This window comes from Urocitellus parryii, chromosome X (assembly GCF_045843805.1).
Source record: "Urocitellus parryii isolate mUroPar1 chromosome X, mUroPar1.hap1, whole genome shotgun sequence".
Lineage (NCBI taxonomy): Eukaryota > Metazoa > Chordata > Mammalia > Rodentia > Sciuridae > Urocitellus > Urocitellus parryii.
Genome location: NC_135547.1, coordinates 47,181,832 through 47,207,859, shown reverse-complemented (window position 1 = coordinate 47,207,859; position 26,028 = coordinate 47,181,832). Strand labels below are relative to the sequence as shown.

The window sequence follows — 26,028 nt, the reverse complement described above, 5'->3', positions numbered from 1 at the left end:
CTATGTTGTAGCCATAGCTGGAGCCTGAGTCCACTGTACAGAGACTCTGTTGTGAGTTTTCACAAAATGGTGAATTCTTGATATGGAGACTTGGTGAATACAGTCTCTTTCCAGAGATTGGGGGCAAATAATCATAAGTCTTGGTTATGGCATCAAAGGTGGCCTTGGCAAAATTGCCCAAAGTGGCAGTCCAGCCCCTGGCAGAAGTACAGCAGTCATCAATAGCACCTTCTTGGGAATAGGGCCTGAGACATGCCAGTGCTGAGTGATGAGCCACACCAGCACAGAATCACAATGTCTTGTCACCTAGCAAGCAACAGTGTGGGGCTTGTCAATCTTCTTCCCCCAGTAGCCTCTCTGCACAGAAACAATGGAGAGGTTGGCCAGATTGATGACCACTGGGATAGCAGTGGCTAGCTCCTTGGAGAACTTCACTCCCAGTCAAATATGGCCATTTTATTCCCTGATAGCTACAAAAGCCTTGAACCTGGGTTAAATTTTTTGCATTGCTACTATGTGATTACCTTATCAAAATCAAATTGTAAACTATTTGATAGTATCATACAAAATTTTTAAAGTGAATTTTTTTATCAAGTGGACATTTTAATATTAAATCTTATAATCCACCTTTCCTCTTGGAAGGACAAAATATTACAGATTTATCACTTAATAAGATAAACAGGCTCAAGTGTAAAGTAATGCACATATAAGATGAAAATAAATATTCACAAACATACTGCAGAATTTGTTTCTTACTGATTATATATTTACACATCTTCCTAAATGGATAGGGAAAATCAATATCTGCATAAAGCTAACAAGCTTGTGCAATATATTATACTTATTTTTTTTAGTGTTCATAATTTGTTAACTGTCTCTTTTCATTTTCAGTGAGATTTTTTATGTCCAGTTTTCGTTCATTTTATTTTTTCATAAAAATTTTATTTTCTATATTGATTCTGAATATTAAAATTATTTATTTTCATCTATATCTCTATATATCTATCTATATCTATTTATATCTATCTCTCTCTCTCTCTCTCTCTCTCTCTCTATATATATATATATATATATATATATATATATATATATATTTCAAGAGCCTTTTTTTCTGCCTTGCTGCTTGCTGTTGAATTGAAAGCTTGAGGTTGAAAGTCAAGTGAATTTGTACTTACAATATTTTTTTTAAGACTAATATAATCTGGGATTATATTTATTTATTATCGAGCACACTACTCAATAGAATTTAAAAATAGGGATTTTGTTTCTATTCATATGCAAATAATGACATATTTAATAACTGGTATTATCTTGCTTTACTGCATGTGTTTACCTAAACTGTACACATTTAAAACATTTATACAATATATAATGATTTTTATATCACAATATTGTCACAGATGATGAAATATTGAATATCTCAAGAAATATTTCTATTTTGGGGCTAATTAATCAGTCTTCTCTGATTAATTTATTTTTAAAATGAGTGCATACTTCAGAAATACAAATGTAAATTTTTACTTATTTAATGAGACTAAAATCTTGCGAAATTATATAAGGATAGAAAGTAACCTAAGATTATATAATGAAATATGAAGATAGTTCTTATGGATGGGGTAATAATGATCAGTTAATATTTTAAAGGGTTGCGCCAGGGTTGTGGCTCAGTGGTCGAGCACTGGCCTAGCATCCATGAGGCACTGGGTGTGATCCACAATGCCATATAAAAATAAAATAAATATATTATGCTCACTGAAAACTAAAAAAAAATAGTCATTAAAAATATTTCAAAGGCTTAAAACAGAATATTTATTAATACTTGGATAAAATTTTAAAATAATGTCAAGCTAAAGAAAATAATCTATTCTCACCTTTAAATTAAAATTATCAATGATATTAATATGTTGCTACCTATCTACTCCAAGTTTAAAGTGTGAAATTTTACATTTTGCTTTTCAGGATTCCAAAATTTGTTTTGGATATTTGTATTTTAGAACAAGAATATTTGTATCTAAAGTTTTGGCTGCTTTATGAAATATTGCCCTCAGTACATAATTTATATGTATTATTCATTGTTGGTTTATTAAACTATTTATAAATAGAATAACAAACCCATTTCATTATCTTTATATATATAAATATATAATGTATAGACTTGTCCACTGGATGTCACTAATATATTCTTAAAAATATTACCCTTTATCCAAAATTTTTAATCAGTATAAAGAATTTTGGAGGGGCTGTAATTTTTTTACCTAACTAGCTCACAAATTAGTCTGTCATAATTTTATACATATTGGAAGAAGATACAAGACATCTGAGACGGGGGCTGGGGATGTGGCTCAAGCGGTAGCGCGCTCGCCTAGCATGCGTGCGGCCCAGGTTAGATCCTCAGCACCACCTACAAACAAAGATGTTGTGTCTGCCGAAAACTAAAAAATAAAATATTTAAAAAAATTCTTAAAAAAAAGACATCTGAGACATAAACAAAGGACTTTTTACATAGAGTTATAACAGTAGCAAGAGCATGAGCAATTTCTTGTGTTAGTTCTTTGAAGCTCAGTTCCCACTAAGAAATACAAAGAGAACTAGATAATGCTTGTATTTACAATGGGATGTTTTATAACAAAGATATATATATATATATATATATATATATATATATATATATAATTAGTTGTACTTGAACACAAAGCCTTTATTTTTTTAATTTATTTTAGTGATGCTGAGGATAGAATTCAGTGCCTTGCACATGCTAGACAAGCTCTCTACTGCTGAGCCACAACCCCAGCCCCAGGAAAGTTATTTTAAGTCTGGAAAATTCAAACATTCTTATATTCCACAGAAAAAGCAGTACATTTATCTTCCAAGTCTCTTCACTATATAACAATTCTTAAAAAGATAATCTGAAACAAAATGTTAGTGCCTCTGTTTTCATGACCTACAGGAACTTGAGAGAGCTATGGAGCAATGTATCCCAAGAAGTAGAAACCTACTTGATCTAAGTCTAAATTTTAGGATAAAAGTTCCAATTTACTATTGGAGGTACAGGTTGAGAATAAAGAGTTGAAAAGACTGAAAATATCGACTTGGAAATAAAATCTAAGGAAAAATTGTTACTATAAGAATAGAATAATAAATGTAGTATAGTAGATGCCTTTAGGTGTTTTTGTAATGTACAGTTTCATGTGAGTTCAGTGTGAACTAGCAGTGTCTCATATCAAGCAAATATTTCATGTCAGTTTTCCAACTCAGGGCCTTATCTAACTCTCACTAGTACCCACTGCACTGTAGGAATGCAAAGCCTGGAAGAACAGGGAAGTTTATGCCTTTAGAAAAGTTCTTAGCCAATGGAGAATGGGAACAGAAGGATAAATTTTTCATGCTTCAGAAGAAAATTCAGAGAAATTTGTATGATTTTCCCCTGATGAATCAAGTCCCTATTCCCTTTGTAATGCTCCAGGAGGAGTTTATTCTCAAAATGAAGTGGAGAACATATACCACCAGCAAGGGGGTAAATATATGTTAACATCAATTTTGAGGGGATTGGGTTAGCAGGGCTGGACTCTATGTCTGAATGGGAAAATATTTACAGAAATGAAGTCACTCTTTCGTCATACAGGATTCTTTTCAAATATATACTTTTTAAAATTATTAGTTGACACAGTAATTATACATATTTATGGAATGCAGTGTAACATTTCAATATGGATATAATATGTAATGGTCAGATCAGGATAATTTGTTCATCCATCACCTCACACATTTAATATTTATTTGTTTGACACACTCAAAATCCTTTCTACTAGTTGTTTTGAAATAACGCTATATCTAATACCCTAGAAGGAATGCCTGGAACATGCCTTAATATGGTGATGGAAGGACTTCTTGATGACTGAACGTAATCATTGCATAAACAAGGTAAAAATGCTGGAACAGTCTTAGAAGTATACATATCAGAATGGATTAAATAAACAAGTTCAGAGAAATTAGCAGCTGACCAGTTTCCTTAAAGATCCAGAAAACGAACAAACAAAACGTCTTTCAGAACAGAAAAAAAAAGGGAATATACCAATATTAAGCAAACTGTCATTTCTGAGACTCTTTAATGGATACTTGACCCCAGTGAGAGTGGATGCTAAGAAATGTGGCTCCCTCCCCCCTTTGTTTTTTCCACTGGAAATGATAGGTTTCTGGAAAATTAGAGACTACATGTGGACATTGTACTATCAGAGGCTAGGAAAGCTTAACTACCATGAAACCCAAAGTGACAATAAAAGCACACTAGCCTACAGATATTTATGGCAATGCAAAATAGACCTAAGGATGAGATAAATAAGCAGCCAACTCAGGTGTTTTTTGATTGGTCTAATCACATAAAATCAAGAACTGGAAAGCAGAAGGCTTATGTCAACCACCAAAGTGGAAAATCACAATCTCTTACAGTGCCTAGAGACTAAAACAGTTCTTGGATCCTATGCCCATTATGTGAATGGAAGTCTACCTCTGCTTGAATAAAGTTAGTGACATTGTATTTTACATATTTTAATAAATACTTCCTCATTCCTTCCTCAAAGGAACACATATCTAAAATGAACAAATAAAAAATATAACCATGCTAAAAAAAATGAGTAAGAGCAAGGTAAATTACCCATTCCTTTTGAGGCCTACAATATAAAGATCTAAGCTGATACTGAAACCTGGAACCCCAACTTCCATTACAATTGTTCATGTAGAGTGGAGTGTGAGGTTATAAAAGTTAGGTGATAAATGTAATCTTTGTCTAAATTTGTTTTACAATGAACTTGATATTTCCATGGACACACTATTGGTCATTTATCCAGTATCCACACGCAAAATTGAGATTAATATACTTAGCAGCTGACAGAAATCTCATATCATTTCCTTGAATTTCTCAAACTGCTTCCCTTATGTGATAAAATAAATCAGGACCAATAGTAAATACACAGTAAAATTTCAGACGTATATGCCACCCTCCAGTTTTAAATGATATAAAACTGATAGACCCCACTATTTAGCTATATAATCAGTTTATTCAATTTTTTTGCCCCTTATAAAACCAGATAGTGGTTGACAAATGATGACAGACCACAAAACACTTAATAATGTTGTAGTCTCAACTGTACACCTCTGCTAGAGATGAAACACTGAACAAGATTAAAATGGACTCTGGCACATGGTGGCAACTAGTCAGAAGTCGGATGTACTTACTTTTCAGTTTTTATTAATGAAAGGGATAAAACTAGATTACTATTATTTGAAAAAGGCAACAGTACATATGTATTGTCTTTGTTTGGGTGTATTTAACTACATCATTCTTATAATATAATCCAAAAGGGATTTTGGTGATTTTAGTATGACAAAATAAGCATAGCATTTGGTAGGTCTATTTGGATTTTGAAGATAACATACACCACAATTAGGCTTATGGATAAAATACATTAATCAGGTTGTCTTGTAGGTGTTTGGCTTTGAAAGGGATTCAGAAGAATAGACATTTTAATAGAAGATCCATAATATAACACAAGTTGGCCTGGAACTTTGTTATGATTTTTATTAGGTGTCCCACCTAATAAAAATGTGTAAGAAAATGGAAGGTTTCAATGTGGAATGATTGGGTTATGAGAGTATTGAATCAATCAGTGAATCAATCCCCTGATATGGATTAACTAAGTGGTAACTGAAAGCAAGTAGGGTGTGGCTGGAGGCAGTGTGTCATTGGGGGTGTGCCATTTGGGCATATATTTGTGATTTGAGCTTAGTCTCTTTCTTCTTCCTGAAGCCATGTCCCTATCTGCTTTTTTCCACCAAACTCTTGCTATGATGTTCTGCCTTGCCTTCATCCCTGAGGAATGGAGTTGAGTATCTAGAGCCCCCCAAAAAAGTTTTCCTCTTTTGATTGTTGTTGTCAGGTCTTTTGTTCACATTAGATAAAGAAGTGAGTAAAACATACTTGGATCATATGATTCTGTTAATCTAATGGCCCTAGGATGAACCATCGGGAAGGAAAGACTGTAAACTATCCTATAATAAGCAAATAGAACAGTTACAGTGCATAATCCTCAGATTCCAGAGAAAGATTCTGACTTATAAAACAAAGAACTGCTTTGTAATTGAAAGCAGCTATATTATAGAGTGCCTGACCACAAGGTATCAACCACGAGTTCATTATTTTGAGCTGAATGTTGTCAGGTTAATTAAGCTATAAGATCTTAGGAGCATATGAATAATCTATTTTAATATTATAGCAGCAAACCATGGTATATTCAATATTTGATTTGGGCAGTTCTAGAAGACAAAAAACAAGTTACTAGAATAGGTAACCTGGAGCTACTTGCCACCTCCCCAAGTGTGATCTCAGGTTCAGTTTACACTAAAAGTTACTAGCTTAAGAATTTCTTCTAGTTGTTCCTGTTGTTAACATACGATGCATACAAGTGTAACCTAAAGGATGGAAGGAATTGAACTGCCTGTGATGACCCTCAAAAACTGGAGGATGGAAGACACGAGGTAAAAGTTCAATCTTCTAATCTTTCAAGGGAAATTTCTAGAAGACATTCTATTATTTTCTTTGTATGTGGTGGTACATGTGGTTATCTTGATAATACAAATATATATGTATGTGTGTTTCATTTTTGTTTATTTGTTTATATTACATTCTTGTCTTATACTCCTTGCAACTAAATCTTTGTTGATGGATGTGATTTGGGAAGACTTCTTTATGAAATAAAACAACTTGATATATTGAAATTATTATGAAATATAATGAGGAATGGAAAAGGAATATGTGAGATTGCTTGAAAATATGCCTAAAATAACTCCTATCCAATTCATTCCATTGGATAATCTTCCTTTTGCACATAGAGCTTAGCCATTGTTCTTACTATAGTAGCCAGATCATTAGAAAAAAAAAAAAAACAACAACAATGTAATCAGATGTTTGGAATAGCTAATCTACTCCTGTATAAAAAATAATTCATAATAATTAATTATGCAGTAATTGATAAATGTCAGAAAATCTGTCAATGCATCCTATATCATTTTAGGATTTCTTTTTCATAAAGGATACCACAGAAAAAGTTAAGAAAGAATAGGAGATGATATTTCCAAATTCTATAACTGAAAAGTACAAATATTATATTTGATGAAAAATTTTGGAACTCACTGAAAACATTATCATCATAAAAAAAAGAAAATTGAGCAATGGATATTAGCCTTTTACAGCAAGATACTTGTGAATAGTGCTAGTTTCCATCTATAATGCCCCCCATATGTTAAACACTTGGTCTCCACAGAGATGCTACTGGGAAATGATGTAGTATTTACCAGGGAGGGCCTTGTTAGGGGTTTCTAGGCCACTGAGGTATGCACAGTATAGAACTCTAGTCCTGCTTCTTTCCTCTTTTGCTTCCTAGACATGAAGTGAACAGTTTGCATCACTGTGCTTTTTCCACCATTGCCATCTGGCATGCTCATCAGAGGCCCCAAACAGTGGGTCTGTCCTACCATGAGCTATAACTTCAAAAACAGTAAAACTTTACTTTTTACGAGTTAATGATCTCAAGTATTTTATTATAGTGATGGAAATCTGACAACTGCAAAAGGTTACAAATATCTGAAGATAAGCTCAAAAACTAAAAGCTGAAAAAAAGCCTAGGTATCCATCATTTGGAGAATAAATAAGCAAAATATAGATCTGTATTTCACATACATTTTACTCAGTTTTGTGCTAGTGTAACAGGATACTTGAGATTTGATAATTTATATCAGAAATAAATCTATTTCTCATAGTTCTGAACACACTGAAAATTCCCAAATATACACTTTTAATATCTACAGAAAATGAACCCTACATTGACCATTTGACAATTTGTATTCCAACCAATGTCATAGTTAAAAAAAAAAAAAGGTCTTTCATGATTGACGATCTGGTAATTTTGTATACTGTCTCATTTCTATGAACATTTCTAACTTTAACTTTATTCCTTTCAGCTATAAAATAACACAAATTATTTTCTTAAAAATTTTTGGGGTTCTAGGGTTGTGGCTCAGAGGTAGAGTGCTCACCTACCATGCATGGGGCACTGGGTTAAATCCTCATCACCACACAACAATAAAATGAAGATGTTGTGTCCACCTATAACTAAAAAATAAATATTTAAAAAATCTGGGGGGAGCGGCTTGGATAAGCTGTAGAGTCTGCCGCGCGACCAGCATGCAAGCTTCATAAAAGAGGTTCGAAGCATAGAAATTAACTAGAGAGTTTTAAAATTAAAGAGACATACTCTCATTACCTTTAATGCCCAGCTCTGTAGACGTCTTCTCCTAGCTCCTGCCTCCAGCCACCTAATGTGGTGGCGAGGTTTACACAAGAGGCTAGCAAGAGAGAGAGAGAGAGAGAGAGAGAGAGAGAGAGAGAGAGAGAGAGAAAGTACGCCAGGCTTTTATTGGGGAACAAAAAATTCAAGGGAAAATCCCATCCAATGAAGGTCGAGGGGGCCAGCATTCCAAGGTCAGGGTCAGTGATTGGTCTTCCAGTCAGTGGCCAGGCACACCTCCACACGGACAAGCCCTCGTACCTGGGACAGGGTGGGGAAGGCTCTGACAAAGTTGTCTAAGCACCTCTCACCCAGCCAGGGAGGTAACTCAAATCACGTGCGAGGATGGCTTCCCACAGTAGCTCTCACCTAGCACATGCAATGTGCTGGGTTTGATCCTCAGCACTACATAAAAAAATAAATGACATAAAGCTGTTGTGTCCAACTACAACTAAAAAAATATTTTTAAAAAATTATTTCTGCTTCTTTTATTTCAGTGCCATGTAGATTGTTTTTCAATATAGATTGTTTAGAAAATGAGCTTCATCTTATCAAAATATGCTAATATTCCTAATTCAGGCAACTCTCCCTACCTACCTCGGAGACTACAGAATAAATCTTCTTACAGGTAAATGCCTCTCCTCCAGATTATTGTTCTCCTGAGAATTCTGAATCTTTTGTTTTTTTTTTTTTTTTTTTTTTTTTTAACAGGAATAAGGTGGGGATTACATGCTTTCCTGGAATGAAAGCACTAGAGATATCTGGGTTGCAAAAATAAATATAAGGGATATGGATTGCAGGCCATGGGGAAGGTTGACTAGTCCCTCCCTGGACATGGTCCTCCTCAGATAGATTCTGGACCAAGCCAGTATACTCAAGTTGCAGGCCAGAGACACACCTCCAGTTTTGTAAAAACAGTGATGGTTGGGATTGGGCAGCCCTCATTAAAACATCTTCTTTCTTTTTGTTTCCAGCTGAGTTCCAACTCTTCCAAAATCCCACAAGGCTCATCTCTCTCCTGTCTGCTCAAAAACTGGAATAATTTGGACACCCCAATTAAAGAGAAAATCTTTGATCTTCTTTTGCATTGATGCCTGGCTTCAGTTGAGTAGAACCTAAATGAAGTACTGTATGTTCAATTGTTCTTTTATCTAAGAGATATAAAATTTCATTCTGAACTAGCAAAGAATTGCAAGCTTGACACTTTGACACTAGCAGCAGTCTGTTGCTCTAAGCCAGACATCAAATCCCAGAACTGAAAAACTTATTGACAGAGGAAAGGGGACTTTAACCAGATAAACAGAAAATCCCCTCAGCTCCAACTGAAGGAAAAGTAGGTGATAAGACTGCTTCCCTTTTATATCCCAATTTAAAAGGATTGGATCCCTGCCCTCTTTATCCAGGGACATACTTCATCTGTGATCCCAGAGTTGCTAGGAAATCTGCTGTTCAGGGCATGTTTCCTCTCAGGGCAATGTGAGGGAGAGGGTTGGACCTGAAATAGTACATTTCCCTTTTTCATTAACTTTATTAAAGGACATAAAAAAGTCTTAGGGCACTACAGTGAAAACCCAGAACAATATCTTCAAAATTTCCAGCAGTTATCAAATCTTTATAACTTATCATGGAAAGATATTATGTTGCTTTTAAGTATAACTTCTTTGGGGAAAAAAGGAGCTCTTAAAAAAGGCTATTGAAAGAGAAGACAACTGCTATACTACAGTGGGAGGGAAAGTAACCATGGCTGACAACATTTGGGACATCCCCAGGGAGAGTCAGGCAGTTCCCCTTACTGAATCAACCCGGAATGTTGACAGAGATAAAGATAAATGGGATGAATGTCACTTTATATACTATGTGTTAGAAGGATTGAGGAGGGCCCAACTTAAGTCTTTCAATTATGCCCAGATTGCCACTGTAATTAAAGAGGAAAAGTAGCCACCAGTAACCTTTCTACAGAGGCTCCAGGAGACCATTACCAAACACACTAATATTAAGCCAGGGACACAGATAGAAGAAATCATCCTTAAACATAAATTTTTGGCCAAATCTGCTCCAGACATATGGAAGAGGCTCCAAAAACTAGCTGTATTACCAAACAAATCTTTGACCAACTAGTCCTAGCAGCTACAATAGTCTTTTATAATAGGGACCTAGAAAAGGAGAATTAAAAAAAAAAAAGTGTGTCACATTAGATTGGGTAGAGAGAAGTGATGGGAGGGGAGGGGAGGAGAAGGGGTGAAAGGAAGGACAGCAGAATAGAATACACATTATTATTGCTGTGGGTATATACATGACTGCATGACCAATGTGATTCTGCAACCTGTGCACTCAGAAAAATGAGAAATTATATCCCATCTGATTCAAATGTATGATATGTCAAGATCATTGTACTGTCATGTGTAACTAATTAAAACAAATAAAAAAAGAACCAAAGACATGAAGTATTGATGGCAGCCATGTGAGAATTTGACCAGGAGTACTTCTTCATCTCCTGTTTCTCTTGTAAAAAGAAAGACATATCAAAAAGGGTGGTAACCACAGGCATCAACCACCTATTGGACTGCCTCCTGGACCTTCTCCTTTATGTCAGGGAAAACACTGGAAGACTAGATGTCCTTGGAACCTGAAGGGATCAAGGCCAGCTTCTTCAAGTTCCCGATGACAGATCCCAAGGGTTTCCTTTATGGCTCCCATAACTGAAGTCCAACTTGAGAAGCCCTGGGTAAACTTGCTTGTGTAAAGGCACCAGATAAATTTTCTTCTCAATATGTGAGCTGCTGCTTCCCACTTACCCTAGACCTTCCTCAGAATGATATCCCAGTTACTCCAATGATGCCCTTTGTCAGCCAGAAATAGCTAGAGTAGTCATTGCCCCAACTCTCAACAATATATGGGATATACAGTGAGGGGGGTATTTAGATAGGTATAAAAGGGCTTAGGCAGCCAGGTCAAAATAGTAAGTGAGGAGGTTGGAGGCAGGAGAGAGTCTTCTGATGAGGTCAACTTCCTGCTTGACAAAAGTGATTGTGAACACAAGCAGGGGAACCAATCAGAAAGACACTTCTGTACTCATGCTCCAAAAATGGGGGCCCAACATAAAAACCTAAACAGATGCATGGACAGAGGGGTCAACAATCAATAATAGTAGGAAATGTATGAACAGGGGAGGCGATAAGGAAAGGAAGATATTGCAGAGACCATAAACATAACAAACCAAACTCCCCACTGGATTCCCAGCTCCAGGGCCCCTTCTTTTCGAAGAAGTCTGTATCTCTCTTTTGCAATAAACCTACTTCTTTCTTGCTATTCCTGTGTCTTGCTCTTCAATTCTTTGCTGAAAGGAGACAATGAACCCAGCACCACTAAATGGTAACTGTTTTCATTTATCTACATGTGTATAACCACCTTTACCAGAACCATTTGTTAAAAAAGACTGGCTTCTGGTGCTGGAGATGTGGCTCAAGTGGTAGCGCACTTGCCTAGCATGTGTGAGGCACTGGGTTCTATTCTCAGCACCACATAAAAACAAAATAAAGATATTGTGTCCACCTAAAACTAAAAATGAATATTAAAAAAAGACTGACTTCTTCACTGTATGTTTTCCACAATTTTATCGGTGTGGTTTTGACTTTGTATCTTCTATACCATTGATTGGCATGTCTAATTTTATATTATTAAAATGTGATTTTTGTTATTATACTTCTATAGTGTAAATTGAAATTGTGTGTCACAATGCCTCTAGTATTGTTCTTTTTGTTCAGAATTGCTTTGGCTATTTTGTGTCTTTTATTCTTCTAAATGTACTTTACAATGATTTCTTTCTTTTTTCTTATTCTTCTAGTTATGTGAGGAATATCATTGTTATTTTGGTGTATATTGTATTATATCTGCATATCACTTTCCATAACATGGTCATTTTAACAATATTAATTCTGAACATGTATCATAGAAGATGTTTACATCTTCTGGAGTTATCTTCAATTTACCAGTGTTTTTAAATTTTAACTGTAGAGATATTTCTTCTCCTGGTTTATGTTTATTTATAGATATCTTAATATTTTTTGAGGCTATTGTGAATGGGACTATTTTCCTTATTTGTTTCTTAGAAGATTCATGATTAGTATACAGAAAATTTATTGATTTTTGTGAGTTGACTCTAATGCTGGTAGTTTATTGAATTTGTTTATAAGTTTTAGAAGATTTCTGGTTTAATTTTTTGGCTCTTCTGAGTATAGAATCATATCATTTACAGTGATCATTTTACTTCTTCCTTTCCTTTTTGAATTATATTTATCTCCTTCTTTGCCTATATGCTTTGTTTAAATCTTTGAGTACTATATTTAGTAGGAGAGATAATAGTGGACATCCTTGTCTTGTTCATGGTTTTGGAGGAAATACCTTCAGTTTTCCCCCATTCAATATGATATTGTCTCTAGAAGTGTCAAATATAGCATTTATTATTTTGAGGTCAATTGCAAATATCTTTACTTTCTTCCATGATTTTAGTTTGAACATTGCTAGAGTCTTTCAAAACCTTCTAATGAATCTATTAAGATGATCATGTGAGTTTAATATATATATATATATATATATATATATATATATATATATATATATATTGATATTGATTTATATAAATTGACATATTCTCTATCACTGCATTGAAACCAACCTGAACATGATATGTACTCTTCTTAATGTGTTTTTTAATATGAACTGCTTATATTTATTTAGGATTTTTGAATCTATATTAATCTGGAATATCAGTCGCTGGTAGCTGGTAATTGTTCCTTATCTTTTCTTGTTATCAGTGTGATACTGATATTAATATGAACATGATATGTTAGGGAGTCTGCCCTCCATCCAATTTCTTGAAATAATTTGAGGAAAATTGGCATTAGTTTCTTTTTAAAGTTATTGTAGACTGAAGGTGGGAATCCATCTGGTTCTGAAGTTTTCTTTGTTGGAAGTCTTTGTATAGTGCTTGAATTCTCATTACTTGCTACTGATATATTAACTTTTGCATATCATACTGGTTCAGATTTTAGGTGGTATGTGTCTAGAAATTTGTTCATTCATTCTAGTTTGTGTTTCATTTATTTGAATATAAATTAAAACATTCCTTAATGCTTCTCTGAATTTCAGAGATGTATGTGTTGCTATCTTCTTTTTGTCTTTAATTTTATTGATTTGGGTCTTCTCTCTCTTTCTTTTAATAAGGCAAAATAAATTACAAACTTGGTTAGTTTTTTGAAGAACAAACTCTGTTTGTTATATTTGCTCTCCATTGCATTAGTTTGAGCTTGTATATAAATTATGTCTTTCCTTCTACTAGTTTGTGTGTTTTTTATTTCTTTTTCTGGGACCTTGATATATATATATATATATATATATATATATATATATATATATATATATATATATATATAATTTGTGAGCTTTTAAATTTTTAAAAATTTATTTTATTTATTTTATATTAATTTTTATGTAGGCACTTAAAGCTATAGTCTTTCCTCTCAAAATCACTTTCATGGAGTCCTAGAATTTATGTTGTGCTGTATCACTATTCTCACTTGATTCTAGAAATTTTGTGATTTCTCACCAGTTTCCTCTATGATACATTCATCATTCAAAATTGTATTTTTCAACCTCCATGTATTTATTTCGTTTATATAGTTTTCCCTATTGATGTATAACTTTATCCATTATGCTCCCATAAAATGCAAGGCAATGCAGCATTGTTTTATTTACTAAGTCTTACATTGTTACCTACAATATGATTTGTTTTGGAGAAAGTATCATGAGAAGCTGAGAATAAAGTAAATTCACCTGGTGGTTTATCAAATATTCTATAGATGTGTTGGTTAGGACTACTTGAATTATATATTTTGGTCTTTCCTGTATTATACCTTCAAACTATATTGTAAAACTGTTTCCATATGCCTGAGCAAATGATATTATTTTACAGTTTCTAAAGTATCTAAAAACATAAATATTGTTGACTCTAATTACTATGTGTAGTACAGACAGCTCCTTTCATATTGAAAAAAAGATCTACTATTCTTGTATTTCCTTCAATAACATCAGTGATAATATAATTATCATATTATTATATTCATAATATAATTATTATGAAGTTAAACTCAGAGGAACTTATATTTCTACTAGGGTGTAATTTGAGTAAATTTTTATCATATCAACTTTAGGACAATAAGCTGTTCATATTATAAATCAAGATGGCTTGGCATGGTGGTGCACAACTGTAATCCCATCAAGTCAGGAGACTGAGCCAGAGGAATAGCAAGTTTAGATTCAGCCTCAGCAATTTAGTGAATCTCTAAGCAACTTAGTGAGACCCTGTTTCAAAAAAAATAAAGAGGGATGGGGATATGTCAGTGGCTAAGTGTCATTGTGTTCAATTCTTGGAACCAAAAAAAGAGAGAAACTTTTAGTGTATTTTATTTTTATTTATTTATTTTTATTTTTTGGTACTGGTGATTGAACTCAGGAGCACTTGGCCACTGAGTCACATCGCCAGCTCTATTTTGTATTATTTACAGACAGGGTATCGCTGAGTTGCTTAGTGTCTCACTTTTGCTGAGACTGGCTTTGAACTTGTTATCCTCCTGCCTCAGCCTCCTGAGCCACTGGGACTACACTGAGACTACAGGCATGCACTGCCATGCCCAGCACTTTTAGTGTATTTTAAAAGAAAACGTATTCACAACTGATTTTTTTTTTTTTAAAGAGAGAGTGAGAGAGGAGAGAGAGAGAGAGAGAGAGAGAATTTTTAATATTTACTTTTTAGTTCTCGGCAGACACAACATCTTTGTTGGTATGTGGTGCTGAGGATCGAACCCGGGCCGCACGCATGCCAGGCGAGCGCGCTACCGCTGAGCCACATCTCCAGCCCCTCACAACTGATCTTAATACTGTAAACTAAGTGAACTAATTTCTTATTTTCAGATTTAGTTTGATTCTGAAATGAAAGCATTTTCTTTACTTGTTTCTGCTATTCAAGTTGTGACCAAGCAATATTACTTACCCTTTTTTTCTTGTATTAGTTGACTTTTTCTGACTAATCAATTACAGGCATTACCTAGTCAAACTCTAGAAAAGCCACAACTAGACCATCCTACAATGTTCTTTGGGTATCTCAATAAAATGGATAAACTTAAATGACACAGAGAAAAGGAATAGTTAAGTGAATTTAAGGAAATTTTATTTTCATTGTATGATAATGGAGTAGGGAAAGAGTGAATTTAGGGGTCAGTTAGAACTGTATTGAAATTCTGGATTTATAATTAATTTACTATTCAAAGTTGGATAAGACAATTTCTCTGATCCTCAAATCTGTTATATTTAACATAGAAATAATACTATTATATTTTATCACTTAAAAAAATAAAAATAGTGTCCACAAACTTCACCTGAAATAGTAATTACTAAGTAAAGGGTTTAGTTCTTGTAAAAGGGTTTGACACAAAATATTTAAAGATGCTTATGCATTTCAAAGCAATGTTGATAAACATATTACATAAATTAATCTAAGTCTTAAATATATATCAAGCCTAAAGCTAAGCAATACTAAATTAAATTAGTCTAGAATACTTGTGTAGCTCCAAATATTCATGATAAATTTCTGATTCACATTGTAGTTGCCCTTAAGACACAGATTGTAAAGTCATTTTGGCAGAGATATATGAAATAATAACTTTGAAGGTAAATACCTACTTAAATTATATTACTTATGAAGCAGATATCATCAATACATCAAATATATTTTTTTTGCTTACTTTTAATTTTTTATGCACATTTTTAAAAAGGTTTGGCCATAATGTGCTAATCAGTTTAAATAATTAACAGACTAAAAGAATAATTTTCCTATAATGTAAAAGCCCTGCAACTATTATTCACTGGTGGGGTATAAAGCACAAGGGTTTAAAATATCAGCAATAAAACATAGGTTTTAGTGTATATCCTGGATTAATTTTAACATTTTATTTCTTCTTGTGTACAAATTAATTATATACAAATTTAAAATTTTTATTTTTATTGTAGATATTTAGGAATGCATTCTATAATCAATCTATGATACTTAAAATTTTCCTGCTAAAGAATCTGTCTCAGTGAGAATTCATCCACTCTTTAATTTAAGTAGTGATGATATTAATTTTGGCCTAATATTCTGTTAAATTGGTTGAGGAATATCTATCTTCAAATCTTTTTTAGAAAAGCCATCTTCATTTTTTTCTGAAATATCATAATTTGTTTTTCCTTGGTAAGAAAATGCTGCTTCTAAGACAGACTAAAATTGTATTTGGCTGTGAAGTGTTAAAATTCCCCTAACTAACATTGAAAATTTATTATACAGTTGAAAACAGTCTTTATCATCTTTATGCATTCAGTTGCAAGATGCATAGATATACCATTTTGAATTTTCATTTTAGAAATCCCTAATACCTTTTCAAAGCTTTTATTTTCCATTTGAGATGAAGTATTAGTATAGAATCTGACTGTCACAAGGAGACAAGCTACTATTTTAATGTTTACAAGGCAATCCTGAGTGGAAGATGAAGCAACTTTTTCTTGAAAAGTTTGTGTATGATTCCAGACATACATATTCATGCAATTGAAAAATAGCAGTTTACATAAAGTGGGATCTTTATATTTAAACCCACCCAACCTGTGAGAAATATTTCAATCCAAGCTACATGTATAATTTTCACATTATAAATTAGTATACGTATTATCTGCCATATTGAAGTAGCAATGGATTGAACCACAAAAGTTGCTTACATATTTGAATTCTATATATCTCAGATATACTTAGAAAGACAAGTTAATTTTGGTTCACAGTAAACTAGATTACATATATTTTAAATTTTGTTTGCATTTTAATAGGTATACTTATTCATAATGATAAAATCAGCAATGAATAAATGATAAAATTATCTTTCATAGCAGGGAGTCAATTCATATTATTTATAATTTTTATATAAGCAAAACAAAACAGGATGTACACACACACACACACACACACACACACACACATAGAAACATAATGGTAACACAATGTTACCATTCATAATGGTAATGGAGATGAAAATTTGAATTAAAAAAACAGGGTGCCAGCATAGTGGGTTTCTATGAGCGCCATCTTCCAGATTTTAGATGTCTATCATTTCATTGTATCCTCATATGGCAAAAAGAGCAGTAGAAATTTTCTTGAGTCCCTTTGATATGGTCACTAATACATTAATGAGGTCTTTATATTCATGATTTAACTACTTCCCAGAGGTCCTATCTCCTAATATCATTATATTGAATGTTGAGATTTCAACATTTGAATATGAAAGGGGAGGAGAAACAAAACTATTTAATCCATAACACATAGTAGAGATTTTAGAAGTTGAAAGTGGCCCTTATGGATTTATTTGTTCATTTATTTATTTATTTGGTGGTGATGGGGATTAAACCCAAGGCCTCACCAGTATAGGGTGAGGCCAAAAAAGTCCAAAGACAATCATTTAACAATGAAACTTAGCATAAGAACTGAAGTAGCAATCCATTGCTTTTTTCAATCTATTTTATGTTCAATAACTGACAATCATATTTTTTTCTTTATACTTTCATTTAGCTTAACTGATTTGTACTAATCGTGAAATAAGCAAGCTATTTTATTGGCTTTTTTTTTTCAACTTTTTTTTTTCCTAATTGCTTGGACCACTTCTGTAGCACTCTTATTTGTAGGCAGTCTTTAACAGCAGGTATTCTGAAAACTCCTGTTCTCTCAAAATACATCAGTTTTTAAAATTTTTTATTCAAGTTCTTATGCAAATTAATCAAGTTGATAATGATGTTTTTGCCATTATTTGACATCTGTTGTTATTATTTTATGAGTGATGATGGATATTTTATTAACAATTCTTGTGAAATTTTTGCATTTTGTCAAAGTGTAATGTTTAAACATGTAAAACAATAAAGATATCTGGTGATCATATAAAAAAGTAAAGCAAGGAGCAGTGTGATATTTTGGAATGAAAAACAGATTAGTGAAAGAGAAGACTATAGTTGGGCTTTGAAAATCACAGTAAACCACTTTGAACTTCTCACATTTTATGTGAAAAATCAGGGTATTTTTTAACTTGTATACTTCAATAATAGTAAAAATAGGATTTGATTTTGTATATAAAGCCAAGTTTGTCAATTGCAAATAAACTCTTGGGTCTAATTATGTAGTATTTGGTATAAATAATTGCCTTTCAATTAAATCAGCATTAATCTTAATTTATGAGCAAGTTAAATAGCATGAGGAATTTATAGTTTCTTGAGAGAAACTTCAAAACTGATTATATAGATACACAAAAAAATTAAATTTTATGAATGTCTATGGGAGTCCAGGCATCTTAAAAGTGAAAATAATGAAAGTATGCTACATGTGGCAGAGTCAATAGTATTCAACAAATATCTCATAGGTTTAAATTTTTTCAGCATTCTTTTGCAGGTATGTTAGGAACATTTATCTATTCCACCATAATGTGGATTACATACATGAGACCATTTGAAGCTTATGTACTGCATGCATACCTTCCTTTCCCTTCAGTGACTAATTTGTAAGTCATATAGTATATATACAGTATAGTTACATGTTTCAGATTATTTGTCATGATGAATCCATGAATGAGTCCGTGGGGCAGACTCACACTGATCTGTAGAAAATATATGGCATAGATGAAAATTAAGTTTCTTTATTTGCATTAAATCACTGTGGTTTCAAGGTTAATTTGTTACTGCAGCATAGTCTATTATTTAATGCTTGCAATAAATAACTCCCCACAAGAGAATTATTAGGAAAAATTAATATGTTCTCACTACATATCTTGCAAAGATGGAAAATTAATATAATGATTTTGAAAATATCTAGAAAAGTTGGACATATGTCTGAAGACTTACTTATCAATTCTATTCATAGGTATATAGTATTACAGAAATGTATGTGAATAATTACTTGGATTCATTCAAAAGAATATTCAGAGAAGCATTGTTCACGTTGCCTAAACTTGGTGGGCAATGTGAAGGTCCATAAACAATATAAGGATATTTTATTATATTCATAAAATGTAGTATTTTATAATAGTGGAAATTAATAAACTATAACTTTAAGAACTAACATTTATAAATATAACAAACAATATTTATGAAGAGAAAAAAGGAATATACACTCATAAAAATAAACATTATTTTTGGAGTAGAAATCAAAAAATGTGTTTTCATAGGTTCAAGTTTCAAAAGCAAGCGTAACAATCATTTCAGGGCAGCATCCACAGGTAGAAATTTATAAAAGAAACAGAAAATACTATCATAAATGCTTTATTGTGGTTTTCGGTATGATTGGCAAAAATACATACATATATATATATATATATATATATATATATATAGATATAGATATAGATATATAGATATAGATATTGTCTGAGGTGCTGGCAATGTTCTGTTTCTTGACCTATGTGCTTATTCCATGTTTTAGTCAGCTTTTTTGGCTGCTATGACTAAAGAGTCCAAACAGCAAAATTGTAGGGGAGGAAAAGATTATTTGGGGGCTCATGGCTTCAGAAGTCTCAGTCCATAAACAAACAGCAGGCTCTATTCCTCAGTACTCAAGGTGAGGCAGAACATCATGTTGGGAGAGTGTATTGGAGGGAAGCATGTCACATGATGATCAGAAAGTGGAGTGAGAGATCTTCTCTTGCCAGATACAAATATATACCCTAAAGCCATGCACCCAATGCCCTACCTCCTCCAGCCACATCCACTTTCCTTTAGTTACCACTCAGTTAATTCCATCAGGGATTAATTCACTGATTGAATTAAGACTCTCACAATTCAATCACTTCTCCTTTGAACCTTCTTGAATTGTCTCACATGTGAGCTTTTCTCACTTCCAAAACATAACATTGGACCCTTGGTCCACAAAAGCTCAAACTCATCTAACAATGCTAAAAATATTTAGTCCATTCCTAGAGTTGTCATAGTCTCCAGAGTTTTGATATTGCTCAAAGTTCAAGGTCAAAGTCTTCTCTGAGGCTCAAGGCAATCTCATATTTTGAGCTCCTGTAAAATTAAAAGCAATTACAAGAATCTAATATATAGTGGTACAGATTAATCATTTTCATTTACAAAAATAGAGGCATAGAAAGAATGAATAGGATCAAAACAAGACTAAAATTCAGCTGGGCAAGCAAGTAATGCAGTTTTGTGTCTGGCATCTGGAGCACATGGCTTCATGATGTTCTCTCCAAAGATCTTATGTAGATCCACCCCTGTGGCCTTGTTTGTTGCAGCTCCAGTGACCTTGTCTCAGTGCGTTTCCAGCAGCCTTTCTCAATGGGCATTCCACAATACTGGCATTTCTTAATCTTGGTAGACTCCTCTGCATCTTTGCCTTCCTCCTCACACCTCAATGAATTGCCCTCTCATAAGGTGCCCACAGTGACTTCAACCCTACTACACATTGCCTGGCATCCCAGGCCTTCATTTGAAATCTTGGTGGAAGCTTCTATGATCACCTACCTTCAGCTTCCTACATTTCTCCAGAAAAAGAACCACATAGTTGATGGCAAGGCCTGCTTCCATCTCAAGCAGTAACCAAGCCTCCAGGGATCCTAAGTGCAGAAGACTCTGAGTGCCTGGGTAGCTGAGCATGTTGAAAAAAAATTCTAGCTCCCCTTGTGCAAGAACTGTACTCCAGGGCTGGGGTTGTGGCTCAGTGGTAGAGCACTTGCCTAACATAAGGGAGGCCCTGGGTTTGATCCTCAGAACTACATAAAAAAAAAATAAATAATGGTATTGTGTGTCCAACTACAACTAAAAAATAAATATTAAAAAAATAAAGAACTGTACTCCCACTGGTGTCTTCTCAAGAATATTTTGACTTTAACTCCCTTGTCTGAGATGGTTGTGGTTTTGCCAGCTCCTGAGATATTCTCAAGTCATCTTTCTCATTATCTCTGGGCAAAGTCTTCAGCATTTCTTTAGTGGTGTTTTTAACAAGCCCAACTTTCTAAGCCCCAATTTTACTCCAGTCTCAAGTCCAAATTTTTTAATATCTCTGATCTGTTTTCTATTACTGAATATCACAATAAACTTGGCTAAAAGCCACCAGCAATATCCATGCCACCACCTGAACTCTATGTTGTCTAGACACTTCTTCTGCCAGATGAAGAAGCTGGTGGCTTTTAAAATCAGCCTCTCAGAAGGTCTCAGGACAAGGGCAAAATGCAGACAACTTCTCAAGCAGAACATAACGTGAATGGTCTCTTGTCATCCTTTTCCTCTGAATCCTCTTGAACCCTATCTTCACTTTCCATGGTCCTATTAGCATTCTGGTCTTCTGCTCTTCCATCAGAAAGAGCCATTAAACTCTTACAACAATATAAAGCACTTGCAGCTCACACTGTTAAACATCTCAAAATTTCTCCCACCAATTCAAAAAAGCTCAAAAAGTTTCTGAGCAACATGGTTAATTTAGTCACAGCATTGACCCCACTTCTTGGTACAAATTTCTGTTTTAGTCACCTTTTCTTGCTGCTGTGACTAAAGAACTCAACCAGCACAATTGTTGGGGAGGAAAAGATTATTCCGGTCTTCACAGTTTCAGAGACTGAAGTCCATAGAAAGAATGCTCCATTCTTCAGCACTTAAGGTGAGGCAGGACATCATGGTGGAAGAGTGTGTTGGAGGGAAGCAGCTCATCTAATAAACAGCAGAGAGAGAGAGATCTCCTCTTGCCAGATAAAATTTATACCCCAAAGCCATATTCCCAGTGCCTGACTTCCTCCAGCCATGCCCCACCTGCCTTCAGTTACCACCCAGGTAATCCAATCAGGGGATTAATTCACTGATTGGTGCCAATGTCTCGGCTTGGCACTGAATCACGAGCCACTCACACCTTGTAGATTCAAACAGCAATTCTTTATTCCCAAACTCACACCGGCCTCTACAAACACGTTCTCCGGAAAATCCAAAATCTGCCGCCCATTCACCTACCCCACGAGGCTTTTTTCCAAATCCCATTTGAATCTCAGGAGAACTCAATGGGAACAAGAAGCAAGAACACCCTAATCCCAGCAGCAATAATCTTCAACCTCCAACTTCCCTAAAACCCATATTGTCTTAAACTGGGAACGCCTTAAACTCAAGGAGCTGGAAACTTCCTCAAACCTGATCAGCTCTAAACCCGGATCCGCCCTGGTCTTTGAGCAAGGTCATCTTACTAAAGCATACATGCAATGTCCCATAGAATGTCCTCTAAGCAACATGGGGTACGCTGGCAAGGAAATTTCGATGCATCATTCCTACTTGGCAATGGCCCTCAGCAGATTGGGTTAAGACTCTCGAAACTCAATCACTTCCATTCTGAGCCTTCTTGAATTGTCTCACATGTGAGCTTTTGACAGATACTTCTCATCTAAATCATAACACCCACAAATACTCATTTTAAAACTTTTTTTATATAAGATGCACATGTTGTTTATACCTCTATTGACATACTGTCACTATATATTATAAATATTAATTCACATATTATATATCATGATGCATATTTAGCATTGAAGACTTTTAATCATACTATGTTTTATGAAAATGAAATGTCATTTTTCTAAAGAATGAGCTAGAAAATTAAACAATTAAGGTAATTCTTGTTTCTTTTATGAAAACCACAAAGTGAAGCAGATAATAATATCAATGTTTTCCTGTATAATGTCTCTCTATATATGTGAAATTTTCTCTAGTATTGTTTTATATCTCTTGATAATTTTCACAGCTAAAATCTTGTTTACTATATGTTAGAATTTTGTATTAAATAAGCAGCCTACAAGCAACATTCAATTTGTGTTACCTGAAAATCTTATGATTAGAGTTTATCATTACTAGTTATTACATTTTATGTATGCTTTCAGATTAAGTATTGACTACTTAAAATATTAGTCTATACAAATAAACTTTAAATACTACAAGAATAGAAACCTAGTTTCACTACAGATATCTGTCAGGCAGAACATGAAAATAAGAAATTCATGGAATTCTCCCAAAGAGCTACTACACAGTATTAGAAAAGCTATGTTATTCATTATGATATTATGAAACTATATACTCCATGAAAACAATACATACTTTCATGTAAAGAGTTTTTGATGCATATTGATTCTTTTTTTTTAATTGTAGTTGTAGATGGACAGAATGCCCTTATTTTTATTTGTTTATTTTTATATGTTGCTGAGGATTGAACCCAGTGCCAATGCATGCTAGGAGAGCCGTCTGGAACTGAGCCCCAGCCCCAGCCCTCGTATTGATTTTGGATACTTGCTCCAAACCTTCACCTAACTTGGGCAAAATATATTTAGTAAAGAGGATAGACAAATCAAACAACTTAAAGTTAACTTAATTTGTGCCCAGAGTGAGATGATCTTAAAGGTTTGAAAAAAAATAATTTTGAGATTAAGGATCAGATCTAGAGCCCAAATACAATTTAGTGTATGATGTTAGTCCTAAAGGGATAGTGAATGAAGAAAGTGAATTTAAATATGCTTCTATATTAAATGGATAGCTACAATTTTTCTTTTAAGAGTCTACATAGCAGTGTTTTGAATAGTATAAAAACTCTCTGACAAAGAACATCTAGGACAAAAGCCACCTTTTAAACATTACATTAGAAATTGCAAATGCTGTCATGGGATGTCACCCCAGTAGCAGATTATTCAGACAAGATATTGGCAATAATAGCTGCATGGTAGGGACCAGTGTTGTGGCTCAGTGGTAAACTGCTTGCCTAGCTTGCATGAGGCACTGGGTTCAATCCCTGGCACCACATAAAAATAAACAAACAAAAAATAAAGTTATTGTGTCACTCTACTCACTAAAAATATATTTTAAAAAATAGCTGCAGTGTAAAGAGGTGTGTGCTGTGGTGACATTCTCCCCATGCCCATAACTCCTAAAAATTTATGGTGATCTTTCATTCTCAAGTTAACAATCTATACAGTCACTACAAGTGTATCAGATTATCCTCATCACAATGTATTTGTTAACCTGTTACAGATGGTGGTTAAAAAGACTTTACATATATATATACACACATAGATGTGATCCTCATAAAACCTTTTGTGGTAGATGTTATTTTTATCCCATTTTATATTTAAACCGAATCAAATTAGGGTTAAATTACTTCCTCAAGATCAGTCACAAGGCTAATAATTAAATAAAGTCAAGATATGGACACAATCAATTTGGTTCCAGATCCCATCCTCTATCATATCATTGTACTGGCTTCTTTGAAGAAGGTTTGAATTTTCTATTTGATCTTTGGGTGGCTGAGGCTGAGCAGAAGAGACAGAAAATGCCACTAATTTTCTACCCTCAAGAAGGACCTATATGACAATTGTAAAGAATAAATATGAGCTTTATCAAAATGAACACATGAACAAATATTTATCATAGGCATCCCTGTGACAGAGATTATTTTTTCCAGATAATTGCTAGTAAATTTAAGCTTTTTTTTTTTCAATTTTATTTTGAGACAACTTTAGACCTCTAAAATTTCTTCCTTTGGTAGAGCCAAAATATGTCTTCCAAAGTCTCTGCTCCTTGTTCTGCATCTGGGATTATATAAATCTTTTTTATGTGCCCCCATTTTTTGAATACATCAATTTCATCTCCTTTCAATCATTATTCAACATACCCAAATTCCTGTACTAGGGTTGGATTTTCTACAAGCTTCTTAGAATAAAGCAATATGATATAAAACTTTGTCTTATTAGTTTTCAATTACTTCCAGGGAAGTAGCACTTAATAAATCAAGTATTTCAGGAATAAATTTCTTCTTTATGATGGACCAAATCTATAAGGATCACATAACAGTTATAAGTTCCTCCTAGTTAGTACTTCATCTATGTTCCTGTTTGTGCAATTATAATACATGTTGAATTATATAAATATATATTGTGTGGCTACAGGTTTTAGTAAGTTTTTCATGGTCTTGGCTTTCTGATATTAAGATGATACTCCTGTCAATTTTTAAACCAGTGTTGGACTCCTGATTAAATATTTGAATTACCCTATTTTTTCAAGTTTAAAAAATAAAGAAAAGAAAGAAACAGAGGAAAACCCCAACACTGTAACTGAAAACAGTAATGCAATAAAGAATGCTCAGTTAATCTACATTCACAAAGAAATTGAAAGAATAAGTCTTACTATAACCACTCAAAACATCTGTAATATTTGCATTTCTGGGATTCAGCAGCTATGGCAAAAGCTTTTGTATTTTAAAATAGAGGGTTAGGAAAATTTGCTGGAGATATAAGACAATTCTATATCCCTGGAAGCTCTCCTTATTACCCCTTTCAGTCAATTTTTAATCCCATTAGGCAACCAACTTTTAGATTTTTATCTATTTGAATCATATTTTCTCTTCTTATATTCGTGTAAAAAAGAATACTTTGTATAATCTTTTGTCAAGATTAAGAAAATCTTTTTAGTTATGGTACAACACCAGGATACATTTTGACATAATTACAAGTGCTAGAACCCAACTCATTCTGATTTAGTACCCAGCACTCCTTCCATCCCTATCTCCCTACCACCACACCCTGTTTCCTTCCCTCCACTCCACAGATCCCTCTTC

General features: G+C 33.7%; 1 pseudogene; it reads right to left on the bottom strand.

Moving 5' to 3' along the window:
• Nucleotides 1-21,763, bottom strand: LOC113197080 (small ribosomal subunit protein uS5-like; annotated as a pseudogene).
• Nucleotides 21,764-26,028: the final 4,265 nt, after the last annotated feature.